This window comes from Toxotes jaculatrix, chromosome 17 (genome assembly GCF_017976425.1).
Source record: "Toxotes jaculatrix isolate fToxJac2 chromosome 17, fToxJac2.pri, whole genome shotgun sequence".
Classification (NCBI taxonomy): Eukaryota; Metazoa; Chordata; class Actinopteri; family Toxotidae; genus Toxotes; species Toxotes jaculatrix.
Window position 1 is genome coordinate 5,225,909 of NC_054410.1, and position 18,069 is coordinate 5,243,977.

The following is an 18,069-nucleotide window of genomic DNA, read 5'->3' on the forward strand; positions in this document are numbered from 1 at the left end:
TTTTTGTTAGTTGCTGCAGCTTGGAGCTTGTGTATTGTTTTCTGATTTATACCCAAGAGCTCTTAAAAATCTGCCGGCCAAGTTGCTCTATGGGTCTTTATCAGTGAGTGAAAGAAAAAAATGACATGGCCTGTTGAGTCTGTACATTGTCTGCACATGACAAACATGGATTTGCCAGGGGTTATTCATTCCCATCTCTCCTGTCTCTCTTCAACACTCACCTTACAGAAAAATATAATCACTTCAATAAAAGATACTCTTACAAAAAAAACTGGCCAGCAGCTTGTAAACTAAAATGTCTGAATGTTTAACAGGCATCATGTACTGCACGTGTTTGAACACTGGCAGCCTACGAACCAGCAGGTGGCAGCAGATAGTAACTCTACATCAACATCTTCTAGTTACTGATGTGTCAGTGATAGAGGACCGAAGGTAAAGATAGAGAGTTAAAAAGCCAAGTGAAATGGGACACACTGAAGTGGAAACTAAACATTTCCTTTCCATCTAAACAAGTTTAGTGATGACAGTCTCTCGTCTGTGCACTAAGAAACTACTTAATGCAATAAACTTGAAGTAGAAGTAAACAGACCCAGAAGAGCAATTGGATTTTCCTCCTCTGCCCACTCCTGTAGTGTTTATACACATTAACAAAGACATCTCCACATGTTGTAGAGGCATTAAGTAAGTATCAGCGTGGTGACCTCGTTTGCTTGTAGTATTAGTGTGTGAGATTAAGTATGGAGAAATAACCCTCAGCATCTTTGTCTAATCGTGACCCTACTGCCTCTAATCTTCATCTTTAGTAACTGACCACTGACTCCAGAGCAGCGAGCAGCAGCAGCAGGAGGTAACAATACCAGTGTCAGATCTGCAGCAGGAGGCTGCAGATTATGCTGAGCTGCAGATGGATGGTGGAGATGGTGGAGGGGTACGTTCTGCGCACGGAGCCAAAGGGCCAAGGCAGCTCATGCCAGAAAGGGCAGTTTTCCGCCTGGCTACACAGCGGCAGACTGCACGTCACCTCGGAGCACAGGGGGAGCCCGGAGATGGACGCCATTCCTCCCTGTCAGCCAGCTCCTTTGCTATCACCATCAAATCTCCTGTGCCGACCTGGAGCGCCTGAGCACTCATCTGAGCTTTGATCCCTACGGAGATCACTCTGTGCTCAAGAGAAAGACGCAGTTCATGTGTTTGCGGAGACATGAGCGTATATAGGTGTCCACAGCATCACATCACATGCAGAATTTCTAATATCGGAGCATATACTCTGAATTTAAGCGCAGCTTTAAGACAAAACCTGTCATGACACCAATCTTTGCTGGGGGATTGAATGTTACACTTTATCCACTGAAGATTTGCATGGGTTACTTAAGGTCATTTTCTCAAACCAGGGAGAGGCATTAAATCACTCAACTGAAGTTAAAACATCAAGATGAAGGAAACTGGAATCACAAGGTTTTCACGTGCCCTGCCCTCGAACTACAATCGAATCAAACCAGACGCAACTAACTTTGTTTATAAAAACCCTTTACGAATTTATATTTTTATCTTTGTGTCTAATTCTGATAAATATTATATTCACAATATGCTTGATTGTATTTATCATACATCCTAATACCACTGTATATAATCAATATACCTAGTATAATTGTATCTACTGTGTCACTTTTATCTGTGCACAGTTCACATGACAGAAGAGTTTCACATGAGAGCACTGATAAAATAAAAATAAAAAATAAGCGATTGTGAGAATGACTGCTGCTCCAGAGCACCCAAGGGCCCAGTCTAGATCGACAGCCCCGGGGCTCCCTAAAGAAAAAACACAGGATCAGTGGAAGAGCTTAACCATTCATGTCTGAGGGGTAAGTGGATTGTGACAACTCCCAAATGAGAGTTTGATGAGAAGGGTCACGCTGAGACATGCATGGTGTCAGTCACAGATACACACACTGCATATAGAATACCTGGTCTTGCTTGAACTGCATCAGGGATGTCTGCAAGACACAGCTCTGCTTCCACTTTTCATCCTGTCAGTCACTGAGCAAATATTGCTAACTGCTGACGGGGATAAGAGGAGATGCTCTCATTCTGAATGGCACACAAACAATACACAGCAAAAATGGCCACAAACAGGTTTCTTGCATTAGAAGATGACTGACCACTGATAGTTTGCAACAGGATAAGTGGATGATGATTTTTGTGAAAGATACACAACAACAACGGAGACAGCTGTCAAAAAGCAAATTAAAAACTAACAAATTTTTCTTCTGCTGTAAAAACACATAAAGATCATGCCACTAAGAGAAACCAGCCAGGGGTCCAGATTGAAAAAGGATGCGAGTGAAACTCCAAAGGCGATTAAGATGGCAGACAGGGGGCACAGAACAAACCTTTTGTCTACAGCTCTTTCAAATCTGATGGAGATTGTAAACATTAGCTGAAAACACAGAGCCCAGATTTAGATGTGGGAAACTATAGTCTCCAAAAAGCCTTCAAATCAACAATACACATTTGGAAATACGTATAATCTATTATTGCTAAAGCTCCCCGTGGATTGTGCTGGATCTCAACTTGTTTTGAAGCAGCTTTTGGACTGTGACTATTCCTTGGAGCGTGTTTAATTCAGCGGTTCAGAGATCAAACAGTGAATCATCCTCTTTACTTTAAATTTCAGTTAAATTACATGCACAGAAATTCAATGTGTATTAAATCCCCTCGTGGTGGCAGTGGGTTTTTATAGTCGGGATGGCCTGCAAATTGTTCCCCTTCCTTGGAGTATGTTTAATTCAGAGGTGCTGCAAACAAATACAGAGACCACCCCCCTTTAAAATTCAACACAATTCACACCCAGGAACACCATGTGTATTCACATTTGCAAAGGGCTCTGTGAATGGTTCTGGGTTCGTCGTGAGGCAGCCTGTGGATTGTTCGTATTCCTTGGACCATATTTAATTCAGAGGTGCTGAAATCATTTCATTTGCCCCTCACCCCCGTGCTCGGGTAATTACCCTTCTGTGACAGTGCTGCCATCCCCCGAGAAACGACCGACTGCTCGCAACGTCTCTGGCTGCTTTATCAGCACGGCTGCTCACCCTTCACAAGACCACAACATCCACTGATCCTCCTGTGAGACACAATGAAGGAGTCAAGGGCAGCTGTCAATCATGCAACGTAAGACCATTGGGCCTCCGAATGAGGTCATTCAACATGGTGTGAAAAACAAGCGAATTGGTCCAATCTGGAAAGAAAATACCCTGTGGACATTTCTCTTTTGAAACCTTCTGTGGGAAAAACATGCCGAGGAGACATTCACTTGACTTGGGAAAGCAGCATGACAACAGTACACAACAACAAGTTAGACAAAGAGAAGACAAAGACTTGACCTTTACACTGAGAAGTGACCAACCTAAAAAAGTTACCAGCAGTGTCTTGTGAATAGATTTCATACAAACTGGGCAGTTAACTGGTGTCTGAATCTGATCTTTATTTAGAGTGGTACAGACAGCAGCCTGTTTTTTTATCCAGCAGTGAGACACGTTGTTCCACAGACACTGACCCACATGTCTAAGGGCGCAACCAAAACTGTTATCCTGCAGTGTAAGTTACTGAGATCTCACTAAAATGTTTCTGACAACACTTTCTCTAGTCAGAGCCAGCATCTCTACCAGACTTACCAGTTGGGCCTTCCCTCTGGGAAATCCGACTCCCTGAGAACTGCGTCTTAACACTGCGATGATGTACTTCAAACGTTCAGGAGACCATGCTCACTGATTGCGTATGCCCCTTTTGACAACCGCAGACATCCCAACAGAGCTGATGACAACATCTCCTGTCCAACTCAATTTGCCTCTCCCACTAAACTCTCAGATGTTCCGTACCCTCCTCTGTCATTCCAAGGACATCCACCTTACAGGCACAACATCCATTAACGGATGCTAACTGCAGCTAGCCAAGCATGCCCTGACATCATAAGAATTGCATGAGGATCTATAGTGAACCTAAAAACCCCTTAGAAAATAGTTCAACATCCAAGAGGTCTCGCTTTCAGTGTTTGACATCTCGCCTATGACAGATGAGATTCTTGATCTGCTTACCACAGTGTAGCTATTAAACCTCGATTTCTTAAGGCTCAAGTATTCCTCTCAGTACTCCATATACTGGCAAACAGTAGTAAAGTGCAGATATGTAATTAATGCTGCTGCCGTTTCATATATTTTTCTCACTAATTTTTCACTCTAAAATGAATTTCAATAGGAAAAAGATCATTTCTTCAATATACAACGCTTCAGAAGCCAATAATATACATACTCACGAACAGGAATTGATCCCTTGCTCAATATCTGGCCCTCTGTTAAGGCTGACATCTGGCCAAAGTGTTTTAACATCTTCACAGCCACATTTCACAATCAATGAACCTCATTAAAGTTTCATGTCAATTGAAAAAAAAGCATTCACTTCTAAAATATTGCAGCAGCTTTCTATAATGTGTTATAATTGTACTTCTGCAACTGCTGGTGAGGTATCTCTACTTTTACTTTTTATATTACCTTTATCACAGAATAAAATTACCGTGAAATGCTTTGTAAAGATCAGCTTTTACAGAGGACACTGAATTTTTGGTTTTTTTTTTCTGATGTCCAGTTATAAGATCTGCCATATAGTAGAAATATCATACAAACTTTAATAATGCAGAATGCTTAAACCATATTAAGTCAAGCATAAGCACTCAGGAATAAAAAATTAAATAATTAAATTCATGCATTATAAAGCACATACTGTGGTTCCTAAATGCAATTTAAATGTACTGTACATTAAATGAGTCCTCTCCCATGGTTGATTTACGATCTAATTAAGAGCACACCAATTTCAGCTTTTACGATCAATGCCTAAAAGACAATATAGGAAAGGATTAAAAGCACAAATAAAGCAATGCACCCTGTAGTTCATACAGTGGCTTAGTTTTGCTACTAACCAAACACTGTTCACTTTATCAGATAATCTACCTTCAGACGCAGCCTGCTGGGATTTGTCAGTTCAGTTGGATTTCTCTCCTTTTAGGTCAGGTAATTGTAGAGCAGGCTTGTTCTGATCGAAAGCTCATCCAAATGTGGCCCTCACCCTCTCAGAGGAAAGTCAAGCTTCGATGGCCCATGGATCGTTTTCCTGATTGAAAATCTCTCTCACACTATGTCATCACATGCAACCCCCCATGTTAAAATCACTGTCTCCATGCTGCCTCTGCCTTTTGTTCTCCTTATTCATACCCTTTAGTTTTCTTATCTCTTTTGTCCCACTTTCCTCTCCTTTGTTTGTCTTTATCTGTCTCCCTTTGGGCCTAATGTCGTTTCTCCATTATTTCCTCAGTACTGTCTCCCGGTCTTTCTACCACTTCAGACTACAGTCGGATGCCTCCATTTGCTTCATGATGCATGAAAAGAGGCATTATTCTGTATTATGTTACAAATCCTATTCTCAGAGGTTCTAAATTAAGACTCTGCATTTGGATATTGAATGTGGATAATAAAAATAGATGATTCATATACTGGCGTGCGGTGGTTTAGTGAAAGCCTTCTTGCTCCAGAGGTGAAATAAAGGCCACAACAAGGTGAGGAAGAAATGATACAAGGACGTAATGAGGAGGAACGCTAAGTGGTGATGAAACTTTTAGATTCTGTTCTGATGGGCATTAGTTCATCGTGCACAGAAGTTAAAAACAGAATAAAAGAAATGTGTATTCAAATAATAATAGCCTTTGTATGAACTCCTATGACCACTACCTTTTCCTAACCCTAGTAGTTTTTTGTTAGGGCAGAATACTTCTATAGGTCTTTTGGAAACTATTATGTTTTGGCATTTAGCTATAAGGATTAATTCAAACTGTGGTGGGACTCTTTACAACACTATAGCAATAAAATGTTCTTAGTTGCATGTATTAGGACATTTTCCCTTCTGATATTGCCTCAAAAATACGTGAGCACATTCTACTGTACGCCACATTTTTGAGAGGTTGATCAATTTTTATAAAGCCGAACCAATTAAATTATAGCATTAAATGTTTGACACCTAATAATCTGTTTATCCCTGGTTCAGTAGATTGTTCAATCCCAGTGCTCCAGGCTAACACCTTCACACACATTTTGAAGAGTAATACCATGCAGTGAGGCACAAGGGCTGCAACTAATGATTATTTTCATTATTAAAATTGTTTTGATTGATTATTTTCAACTCAATTTGCTCACAACCCAGGGTGGTATTATTCAATAGCTTGTTTTATTATCAACAGTTCAAGACCCAAAGGCATTCAGTGTACTATTATATATGACAAGGAATATCCTCACATTTGAAAATCTGAAACCAGCAATGGAAATATTCTAGATTATGGCACTTATCCAACAGTTTCCAAACAGACAGCCATCTGGCAAAAATGTTTGTAGCCAGTAAAAAAAAAATAAAAAAATATTGGCTTATATAGAATTTCTTCCGGTGACATGTTTCGCATGTAATCTAACAATCAGTTGGCAGACAAAAGGCCTGTTTAAATGCAGGCTAAGCCATGGTCCTGTGATCCCCTCTGCCGCATTAGGCAGTGTAATTATGTGTGGAGAGATCTAGATGACCCTGGCAGATGAGTCAGTTTGTTTACTTCTGAAATTGGCCCCGTGCTGATGGCAAGGGTTTGGATCCTACTCATACTAGCATATGCTGTCATACTCCACACAAAAATACGTGTAAATATGAGAATTTATTTTCTTAACAACTTACTGATAACTAACTGATAAAAATTAAACAGGAAGGCCACCTGCCAATTCCGGCAGCAGCAAGGGTCATGGGAGAAATGTTTTATTTGCTCTGGCCATCCTGCCGGCCTGGCAGATACAATTCCTCTCCTAAAGCTTCCTGTCATTCCTCACAAAAATGCACATTCTGCATTTCTCTGCAGCTTCCCTATCACCAGAACACTCACATCCTTGTTTTTAATGTTCCCTTTGTACCAACAGGTAGACAGTTCACATAAAACAACGGCCGTCAAGAAGTATGCAGAGGTTGCTTGTCAGGCACCACACATTTTCCATGTGCACAGTGGAAAAGACTGCTGTCATGGTTATCTGTTGGCATTTTAAAAAGGTTACCTGACTGAAGATGAGAGCTGACTCTCTACAGCAATAACAACCTAATATTTTCTTCTGCCTCTTCAAGTCTGTGTGTTTGGAGGAGTATTGGTGCGACCAAATTCCAGCACAACATCCTGATGCAAAACTCACATTAATGTCTTCCCGCTCCGTCAAAAACTGTATTTCTTGGAATCTTAAAGTTGGAAAAGTCAATAAGGCAGTCTTGGTTTTCTATTAACACAGAGACCAACTGAGCACGTTTTATTTCCCTTCAGTCGTTCATCCATGTGAAGCTCACGTAAGAAGAAGCCTAGGCTCTGTGGAAAGGCTGACTAATTATTGATTTAACAGGTCATAACAGACCAGCACCTCCAGCTACCTCTGACACAACTGACTGACTGGCTGTTACAGGTATGAGTGAGCAGCTGTTTATGAGGCACGCTGTCAGTGTTGCAGCAAAACAAGCTCAAATTAATGTACAAACTAAACAATGTTACTCAGGGCAGGTTGTATTTGTCCACATCTATCTATTTTTACAAATTAGATGTAAAAAGGTTAAACCTTTTGAGGGATTTGTAAATAATTCATTAAATTTGTAAGTACAGCTGTTATTGTAGTAATACATTTACTTCAGAAAATGTAGGAAAGCTTGAATTAAGACAGTCACTTGTTTTACAATAAACTGTAATGCACTCTGCTGTCTCCAGAGAGAGATACAGTAAGAAGTCGTGCTTTCAGGCACACCCCCCCCCCCCCTCTTTGAAGATTAAAAAAAAATGGTTAAAAACATGAGTCCTTTCCGTGGAACCCTGAGTGGATTTCCACGGTTGTTTGAAATCTGGCATGCATGTGTGACACTGACACAGATGCCAGATTTGCCAGTGAAGCTGAAAATAACTCTGTATTTTACGGCGCTCGCTGTCCACTGGGCATCATTAGCTCACACTCTGAAGGTGAGCAACCACAGATGTTGTTCAGATGTTAACATAAAGGCTTTACAGTGTGTGAATGATTTTCATCAGTTGAACAGTCAGTGATCGTCTCAAAGGGAGCCCAGAATCTGAGTCACTGTGCTGCATAAAAGGTGATTCAAGAGGGAGGCCAAGCTGTCATTGTTAGAGCTGCAGTTTGAGTGTAATTATATACTGATGAACAGAATAAAAGTCAAACCTTTTCACAGTCGCAGGGCTGTATGAAAATTGAAAGAGGACATCCACTGGAAGAGATTTCATCAGTTGCAATGGCCCAAACACTGTCCTTTGGGAAAATCTGAGTGGGCAAAATTAGAATTCGGTCTGATGATCACAAGTTAAAAAATATTTTCTATATTATTTCCACTCAGGTGTTTTGAGGCCTGCAAGTATGAAAAAGGGAAAATAAATGCCTAAAAATAAAAACAGCCCTGAGAGAGCCGCACATTTATCTAGTTTACTAGCATTATACAGCATTGTATGTACTGTGCGTATAACTGTAGGGTCACTTTGAAGGCTGCAGAATAACCGTACAGTTTAGTGTAATTATATCACATTAAACTGACAGTTTTTTTTTTGTTCATCTCATTTATAAGGGCAAACGTAACCTTAACAACAGAAACACTCACCAGTACAACACAACAGTTTTCAAAAGCACCACAAGCTGCATCCTCCAAACTGATCTTCAAGTTGAACCAACACCTCTCTCAAAGAGTTCTGACACAAACTGTATAACCATCATGGACATTGGATTTAGTGCAGCACTGCCATATTAAACTGCATTAGTTTTAGCTAGGTGTATCTACTCAACTGGCAGCTGAGTGCATATTCACCATAACATGTCACAAAACATTTTTTTATGAGATCACCATCCTCCTTTCCATGACAAACACAGAAAACACATAATGGACAACATACATATTTTTTTGGAGGAAAAAAACAAATAAAGTCGCTTCCAGGAAGTTACCAATGATGTCAGCGCAGACCTACTGAAGTCCTCCAGGTGAAATCACATGGTAAGAAGAATAAGAGAACTGACAGCTTCAGCTTACAAAAGAACTAAAAGAAGACGTCAGACGTCAGACTAGAGCTGCTTTAGATAGATAAGTGCCGCAGCCACTGGCAAATGATGTTTGTCTTTCAGAGAAATCTGTCCTTCACAGATGACATGGTTTACATCTGCTTCATGTTAGATTTAGCAATTGATTTGATTTCTTATTAACAATAAAGAGGTTTCTCCTTGCAATGTACATGACGTTATAAATATAAAAACACCAACCCCCCCACAGTGCGGTCTGAATAAAACTTTTTATGGACACACTGTGGCATGGTGTAATCTACAGTGAGCTACAAGACAGCATGTACACACTGTAAATCATACATGAGGTTAACTTTAAGTGCAGGATGGCTGTTCTGTCTTCTCTAAAGAACAAAAGGAAGCAGATCCTTAGGAACAGAACAATTTCTATATCATCACAAACCTCGCCGTCATATCCAGTATGTAAAACTTAGATGGAGACAAGCCATAAATAAATATGTCATTTTACAGAGCTAATGAGATAATAGATGAACACAGTCACGTTTCTCATAAAGGCTTTATTGGCCACCATGGAAACCATTATGTGATTAATGTCTAATAGGCGTTAAGAGAAAACTGCTTGAATAATGGATACAGTCCATCAGATGGATATAACCTTGACAATGATAAGACAAGCCAGGCACAGCGATCACTACATGCATGCGAGACACTGACTGGTCACAAACACAAAGGAAAATGATCACCTCTAAAAACAAACTTTTTTTAAAAAATTATTATTATTATTAGCTGTAAAACTCCTTCTGTGATCCACTGTGCAGTAAAAAGCTGAGCTATGAAGAACCAAACCAAAAATCAAGAAGCTATCTTTTACTTCACAAATTTACATCCATGGTTGAACCTGTGTGGTTCTGTCTGTGTCTCATGTCATCCATGTAAAATCTTGCACTTTGAATCAATTTTTCTGCGAGGATGGCTCCAGAGAGGAACTTTAAAAAGCTGAAAGCTAAATGTCAGCGGCTCTGACCTCTCTCTTGCTTACTCCACTGCCAGTGCTTTTTACAAGCTGATCTGTGGAACCCTTCTTAGATCCATTTCATTAAGAAAGACTCTGAAGACTAAAATTTTAAAGTTCAAGTCATCCGAGTTGTACCTATGTGACCAAGTGATAAAGATCCACAGTGAGGAGAGTAAAACGTTCAGACAGTTAAGCCCATTAAAATGAAACATAAAAGCCCATCTGCATGATAAATATTCAACACAGTGGATTTGAGCCACAAATAGATTGCGCTTGCAGGCAGACGCAGGCTCACGAGGCGAAAACAGACTACTTCTAGGAATCATCTCAAACTCACATTGTCATGCGACGCATTTGAGGAATTAAAAAACAACATAACAATGAGAACTGCGAGTCATCAAGTATGCTGTCAAAACCAAAAAGTCACAGACAGTGATATTTTACCCTGATTTTGTTAGCGGTCTCTAACACTTCCATCTAACTGCACAGTGTGAAGTCTTTGTTCTGGGTTTCACCATCAAAGTTGTGACCACAAACATCTGCAGCAAGTCAAAGAGTGGAACTGTAAGAGTCTAATGAAATGATCACACTAGTCCCATTTTGCCTACACAAACTGTATGTGAATGATGTTTTCCACGTGATGTGACGTATTTTGAGTCTTTCTGGGTCAAATGGCTGGATTTGCATTCATTCAACATAACATGTAATATCTAATATGTAATATGTAATATAACACAACATCTTTCAGCAATGTGGACACTTCCCTCCACTGGGACGGCCCCTTCCCAGACCTGTGGATAAGCACCATCCATCTGTCACACCGAGGAGATTAAAACAAATTCTAACTATTTGCCAACAATACTTGACCCAGGTCCTGCAACCAACTGTGCTGAGCACAGCGTTTAATTATTTTATTTTTTTTTTTTTGGTGCTGTATTTTACCTAGATCCTCACTCAGCTATTGTTGAATGGTGTCACAGTGTGATTTCCCAAATCAAAGTGACATTTTACTACCATAGAGAGGACAATATGTTCACCTCCAAACCATGCCACCATCCACAACCTTTTCACTGAAAATTTAAATGCCAACAAAAGCTTGGCATGGTTCAAAACAGTGACATAATAATTATGTGACATTTAAGAAACTTTCTGCAAGATGTAAACTGTCTACTTGGATAATAGTCAAGAAGAGGTTTGTAGTAGGCTGAAAATCATCATATCTGATCTTAATGAATCAGATCTCTCCATTTCTAAATATATTATCTTAATATTCATTAGATGCACAGCTGGAGGCACTACTACTACTACTCTCACTAGTGAATCACCCCAACTAGAACCCACAAGACTTGGGGCCAGAGGTCCCATTGTGGTTATGTTGGCCTCATTGTGCCATATGGAATTTTTTTTAGATTGTCTGCGCTAATCCCAGTGAAAGCCAAGCGTACGCCAGCAGACATGCCAACTTCTGAAACCTGCTAGTGCAAAGGTGAACCCCAGGCTTCAGTACCTACCACAGCTGTCATGTCTGGACGGATGACTATGGGAGCCTGCAGCAGAGCGGGCAGCAAGACATACCAGGGTTAGTCATGAATGCAGTAGCTAATGGGCCTCCTGACAGTCTGCCAGATCAGACTCCATAAGGTACTTCACCAACACTCACCCACTTCGCCTACAGGGTGTCATTGAGCTAATGACTACCCAAAATGCACTGGGGTCAAACTGTAGTTGAACAGTAGTATAGTAGCTGTGGTAGAAGAAGAAACACAATGCAGCTTAGAATTTCAAACTGAAAAACCAGCATTCTGTATTGAGACCTCTTTGCACACAGTTTGTGTATTTTGGCACACCGTGTGTGTGTAGATTAAATCAAGCGTTACTGACCCAAATAGCTGTATGATCCCAAATTACTTCTCGCAGGGCTTATTCAAATCCCTCTGTACCTTTACATAAGTAAGAGGTTACGCAGAGGTTATGGTGGATTTTAAGTGTTTTAATAGAATTGATTTTGTTATCATAATTAAAAGATTTCTATTTTTTTCTAATCTCAGGCATTTTCACAATGAGAATATTCGCAGTGATGTCTATGGATTATCCTGTGTAACCCGCACATTGTTGTTAGAAAGACAAGCTGTTGCAATTTTCCAAGAATTGTACACCTTCCTACCTACCTTGGCAAGTAAAACTGAATCTATATACATGACTGCATCTACTGTTCTCTGTTGTCTGGGTGAACTGACTCTTTTCATAAACAAAGGTCGCGTCAATATCTGACTTAAGATGATGTGACTTTACTCAGTGATCTTTACTCAACATGCCCTATATATATTGTTTCAAGATGATGCACTACCATGATGCACATTATTCCCTACGCATTAGAGCAGAAGCAAGTCAAGATACTGTATATGGAAAGGAACACTGCAACGCCTCGTCCCCTGGTTCTATATGACATTATCACATCACACATCAAGGTCAATCACTTGCTTTGCGAATGCAGTCTCTCCATAATGCATTCTCCGTGACATATGACCACACACACGCTTCTTAATGGACACAATATAGGATTAAACTCAGGAGGAAATTCTCTGCACTTCTCAAAGTGAAGCTCTTCTGGCCAAAGGAGGTATACAATTCGATTTAAGTTGACGAGGATGTTATAATGTAAGTGAGTGGTTGAATATAGAAATATCTAACCCTCTGCACTCCAGGACCCTGACATTACACAACAATGTATTTTTGGTTAAAAAAAAAAAAGGAAGAGGAATAAACAGTCATTAAATAATGTCATGCTGTATTAAACCCATATCCCGTTTCATTATCCAGAAATAAACTTTGGAAGCAATGTGAGATTAAGCCTTGGGGATGTTTGCTTGTAAACATATGATTAGTGTTTATGTGTCAACCCTTAATGACATGCATCACTATGCCCCTGGTGTGTAAGTTTGGACATAAAAACAATGGTGGATGTTCTGACAAAAGTCATACCCTGCAGGGATGTGTAGTGAATGTGAGACGTCAATACAAAAAAAAGGTCATCTCACCCCATTTGACAAAAATAAAACACGGATGTTTTGCTGCATCAGAAGGAGTTGACAAAGCCTTCTAAGTATGATTCTGAGCATGCAGCTGCAAGTGATATCCATAGTTCTGATAAATAATTCCAGCGAAACTCACTGTTTTGTCCATTTATTCAAATACAGTATCAAATGTCATCTGTTTTCCCAATTACAAGGTCAATAATGTAGGAAGAACAAAGTCATATACATGTAAATGTGGCTAAAACACTCGGGAACATGGCTTAGTCAATTAAAGCATGAATAATTAAAATAGCCGTTCATGCTGTTAAAAGCATTGTATTTCAATAAACAATTATCGAGGAAGTCATTATAAAACAGCAAACAGTGGAGAGGCGCAATCAAAGAGGCATTAACAGGTTCACACACTGTGACTTTATCCTATTAGAAAATGTAGATTTCCATTTTTGTCCTGACTCCTATATGGAAAAAAATTCTAATAAGGGCAAACAAACAATTTCTGAGCTCCAAACTGAATGGGACTGACATAACTGTGCCAGTGGGAATTCCCTAATCAAATGGTAATTGATTGAATAGAGCCGTTTAATTCCACCCTTGCTTGAACATCGCTGCAGTTTTAAAATGGATAACACAGAGTTTAATCAGAGCCTTTAATATCTTCTCTTGGTGCTGCCTACAACTCCCAATTATTCACAAAATGTAAATGAATACTAATTTATTGAAAGACAGGGCGACCCCGAAACTAAGCAGTAACATGGACTTCTGGAACTGATTAATTCCTCCAGTAGCGTAAAATAACAAATTCTGTAGACATAAGCTATATAATGTCACTGTGTTTGCAGTGGGGAAAAGGGGATTTACGCAAGCTACCATGTTTGGCCCACTTGAGTGCTAAGCAGTATGGGTTGATTCTAGCATAATACATCTCATTTAACATTTCACTAAGCCACTCGGCACAAACGCCAGATGATGTTTATAACATTCATAGTCTGTCTGGCTTTTTGGGGGGGGTTTGCTGCCTGGCTACTGTGTAGTCTGTCCTTTACTGTCCTTTATTAAAACACAACTCCAACACAGCCTCTGCGGGATTTAGGGAATCAACACACAGCGTAATACCTAGTGACTAGATGGACATAACCCAAAAGGTGAATTGGGATGATGCAGATGCCTGGAGCCTAGACACTCAATGAAGTGTCACTGTTGTCTTACTATAAGCATGTTAGCTTTATACAGTTTCATCTGCTTGGTAAACACATGACACACCCTCAGGTCTGTAGAACTTTTGTCCAGTTTATTTGAACACTTCTGTGATTTCTTGGTCCCAGTTTATGTGTATTTTGACTTGGACTTGCCACTAATGAATGGTTATTCAATAATTAGTTGGATGTTTGAGGTTACAGTACACAGCTTATAGAGGAAGCTTTACATCTCTCTTGATAGTATTTTGTCTGTTGTGGTTAGTCTGAGATCTACTTTGGGTCAAACTCCAACACAATAGCACAATAACTTTAACTGAACTGTGTTTTAGTGCTGAAGTGACCTATTCAGCCTTTTATATTTTAAGCTTTTACATAGCATTGACAGTTGGTAACCCCCCAACACACACACATGGTCCTACCGTAAGATTAAAGACTAAGCATACCAACAGCAACAACCCTTTCACTAAGCCCTCCCAACTAAGACTCTACAATAAACAGTGAGACGTATGAATGTAAGCAAAAGAGAACAGCACTATGAAACCGTCCAGCCCCGCCACGACTACACAATCGGACAGGCACCACAGAGGAGAAATGCAACCACCACCAACTTTGCTGGTTCTCAACAAATACATAGAGGAAACTCACTAAAGCCTTCAGACCCAAAACTGCAGCAGTGTCCTGTAGAGATATAAAAAGTGACAATCAATATTTCACCACAGGCATTTCTTCTCATGTGGATATGCGTAGTCTCACAGAGTGCAACAATTTCGTTTGCCCTGATTCTTTCAGTTGATAACACAACACCCACCCTAATGGTCTCAGAAACATACTTTTACAGCACTATCACTTTACCTTGGCTTCCCAGTGTTCACCTCAGGGACACATCATAGTCATACAGTACACATGAACTATCACACCAAAGATCTCCACTCGCTGTCATCTACTTCCCCTGAAGGCACGGCCTGCTCGTCAGAAGCTTTTTTAGAGGAGCAGGCTTCTTCACTGTGACTGAGGCAGGACATTGCTATCCATTATTTAAAGAGCTGCCACATGCGTTTAGATAAGATGTAAAAGATACAGTATGCAGCTTGGAAGCACTTGACGAGACTGATGAGAAGAAGACAAAGACAAATTTTTGTTGCCTGGTTAAATCTGGATAACAGACAAGACAAGTCACCAAAAACAATGACAGCAAACTATTAATGGCATCCAAACAGAATAGAGCCAACATTGTCCTTGGAGAGCCACTACAAGGATCAGAGACAAGCTGGATGCAAAGTTTAGACACTTATTTCAAGATTCACGAGCCACATGTTAAACACAAGTGACTAGTAAATGTTCTTTCGTGCTAACAAAATGTAGATTTACTCCCACTACCAACAGCTGCAAGTTGCAAAAAGTGTAGTCATCAACTTTACTAAGTGTTTCATACTGACTCTTCAATAAGTGCTTGACCTCGAGCATGACAGAGGGAGGTCACACATTCCCCGCGAGACTGATGTAACATGAAATGACAATATTTACTTAAGCTTTCAGGAGCTTTTTTTCAGTGTCTTTCTGGGGCTGGGGTGTGGAGGTTGATCGTCCTGTCTAGCACTTCAGTCTGGTTGGGTATAAGGAGGCTTCAGGGGACTGACTGCAAAACTTGTCCTTTACAGACCAATTTGTCTTACAGTTCTTACTTTTTAACAGTAAAAAGCACCTTGGCCCCCTGGCAGCTAATGAGGATTAGACGGTGTATGTTAGAGTTTCACAGGTTTTAAATGTGGAATGAATTAAAACTGAGTTTACTCAGTGGTCTGATGTAGCTAATGGGTATATAATCCTGCAACCTGAAGTCAGTGGATCAGACGTTTTCTGAAAGATGCTACTGAGGCAGTTCATGATTTCCGATGCTTTCTGTATAAGACTTGACTTACATAAGCATTAATGCAGTCAGTCTAGTGGATTTCACTTGTATTTCCTACTTTCAGAACATTACTGGGTCGTTAGGGCTTTCTTTTGCAAGCTCAGGTTTCTAGCCGAGGTCTATACAGAGGAGACATTTGGATAAAATATGCATAGAAAATACAATCTTTACAATAAAATCCATCAAGCTTTATCATTAGCAAAAACAAAGTCAAAATCAATACAATAATTGCTGCAAATGGCTTTTTTTCTTACTATATCATGTAAAAAAAAAAATTCAAGACAAAAAAAAAAAAAAAAATCTAAACAGTGACAATTATTTGCCACAGCATTTCCTTTTTACCTTTCACAACAAATGATGATTTTACAGTTCACAGGAGCGTATGATAATACACTGAGACTGAAAAAAAGAGGCTAATAGGTGAACCCGAGGCAAAACAAACAGAAACACAATATAGCTGCTCCATTTCACATGGATTTCTTGGAGTGAATACATTATGTATGCTGACAGGGTGACATTAGGCGCATTAAATATTCTCAGGAAATAAAATGCGGGATAATGGGGATGAATTTAACAATCACATCCTCTTAATTTCACATGGCAGTGAATACAAGAATTACCATATTCTATGCAAATGGATCACCAGGGAAGCAGCTCAGATTACAGATTGTTGTGGTTTATTCTGTGAAATAGTGTCAGTTGCCTTGTCATACGAAATTCATAAGGAAGGAGGGTCTTAGCTGCCGTCAAGAAGAAGAGGAGCAGAAAGTGGGTCATAATCTGAAGATACAACATTCAGTGCACTACAGGAGTGTGACCATTGGCTTCTTTTCTATATAAACGCTCATGGCCTCCCTGAAAGGTCATGTGCTGCTGTTTTTAATGGTATGAAATCTCGCTTGCATGGGTAAACCTTACACGGCTCTAACCAATACCACACAGCTGGATGGAGACCAAGCCGTGAACTCCTGTAGTGCAGACTACCAGTGGATGGAAACAGCAGCAGGCTCTGTGGGGAAGCTGCTACAACAAACCGGTGGTCACTGGATAAACTAGAACTAATGTGTGAACTGGTGCACTCTTCACACAGTATGCAAGGTGTATTCCCACTGCCCTTTGCACAGTAGTATGAAACATAACACAAAATGTCCTTCATTTAAAAACAGGTTTTCATAAACAAGACAGTCAGATACAAGGATACAAAATCTTAGAACAATTACATATATCACTCACCTTGTGAGTCTGTGAGTGTGTGTGTCATCATGGCAAAATGTTGACGGGCGTCACGGCTGGTGTGCTCCCATCACAATATCGTCTCTAGTTTCGATTTGTTTGTTTTTCATTTGATCCCTTTATCACCAGATGCTATGTAACACCCAGTGTACAAAAGCACATGCAGAGAACAGCCAAAAATGATCAACTCTGACTTAGACAGATACATGTCATGTCATAGTACACTGCACAAGCTGGAACAATGGAGTTAGTCTAATCCCTTGGGCCTACAGGGCCAAGTCACTAATGGGAAAAAATGTCGAACAGATGGACTGAAAGCTCGAGATTCACTGTAAGCCACTAAAGTCAAAACATGGAAGTGTTACACTGACCATATACGTATATTTACATTTACTCATTTGCCAGACGCTTTTATCCAGTTCCCAGTTAGGCATGTTAGGATGTTAGAAGGGTTAGGAGGGGAAGTGCTCTCAGAAGAGATCAGCCTTCAAGAGGTTCTTGGTGCTAGAGAGGGACACCTGAGATAGCTTGTTCCACCACCGGGGAACCACAAACGAGA

General features: G+C 40.1%; 1 protein-coding gene across 1 annotated transcript in view; it reads right to left on the reverse strand.

The window, feature by feature from the left end:
• sash1b (SAM and SH3 domain containing 1b) overlaps window positions 1-18,069 on the reverse strand; it is a 46,001-nt gene that overhangs the window by 16,512 nt on the left and 11,420 nt on the right. The window lies entirely within an intron of this gene.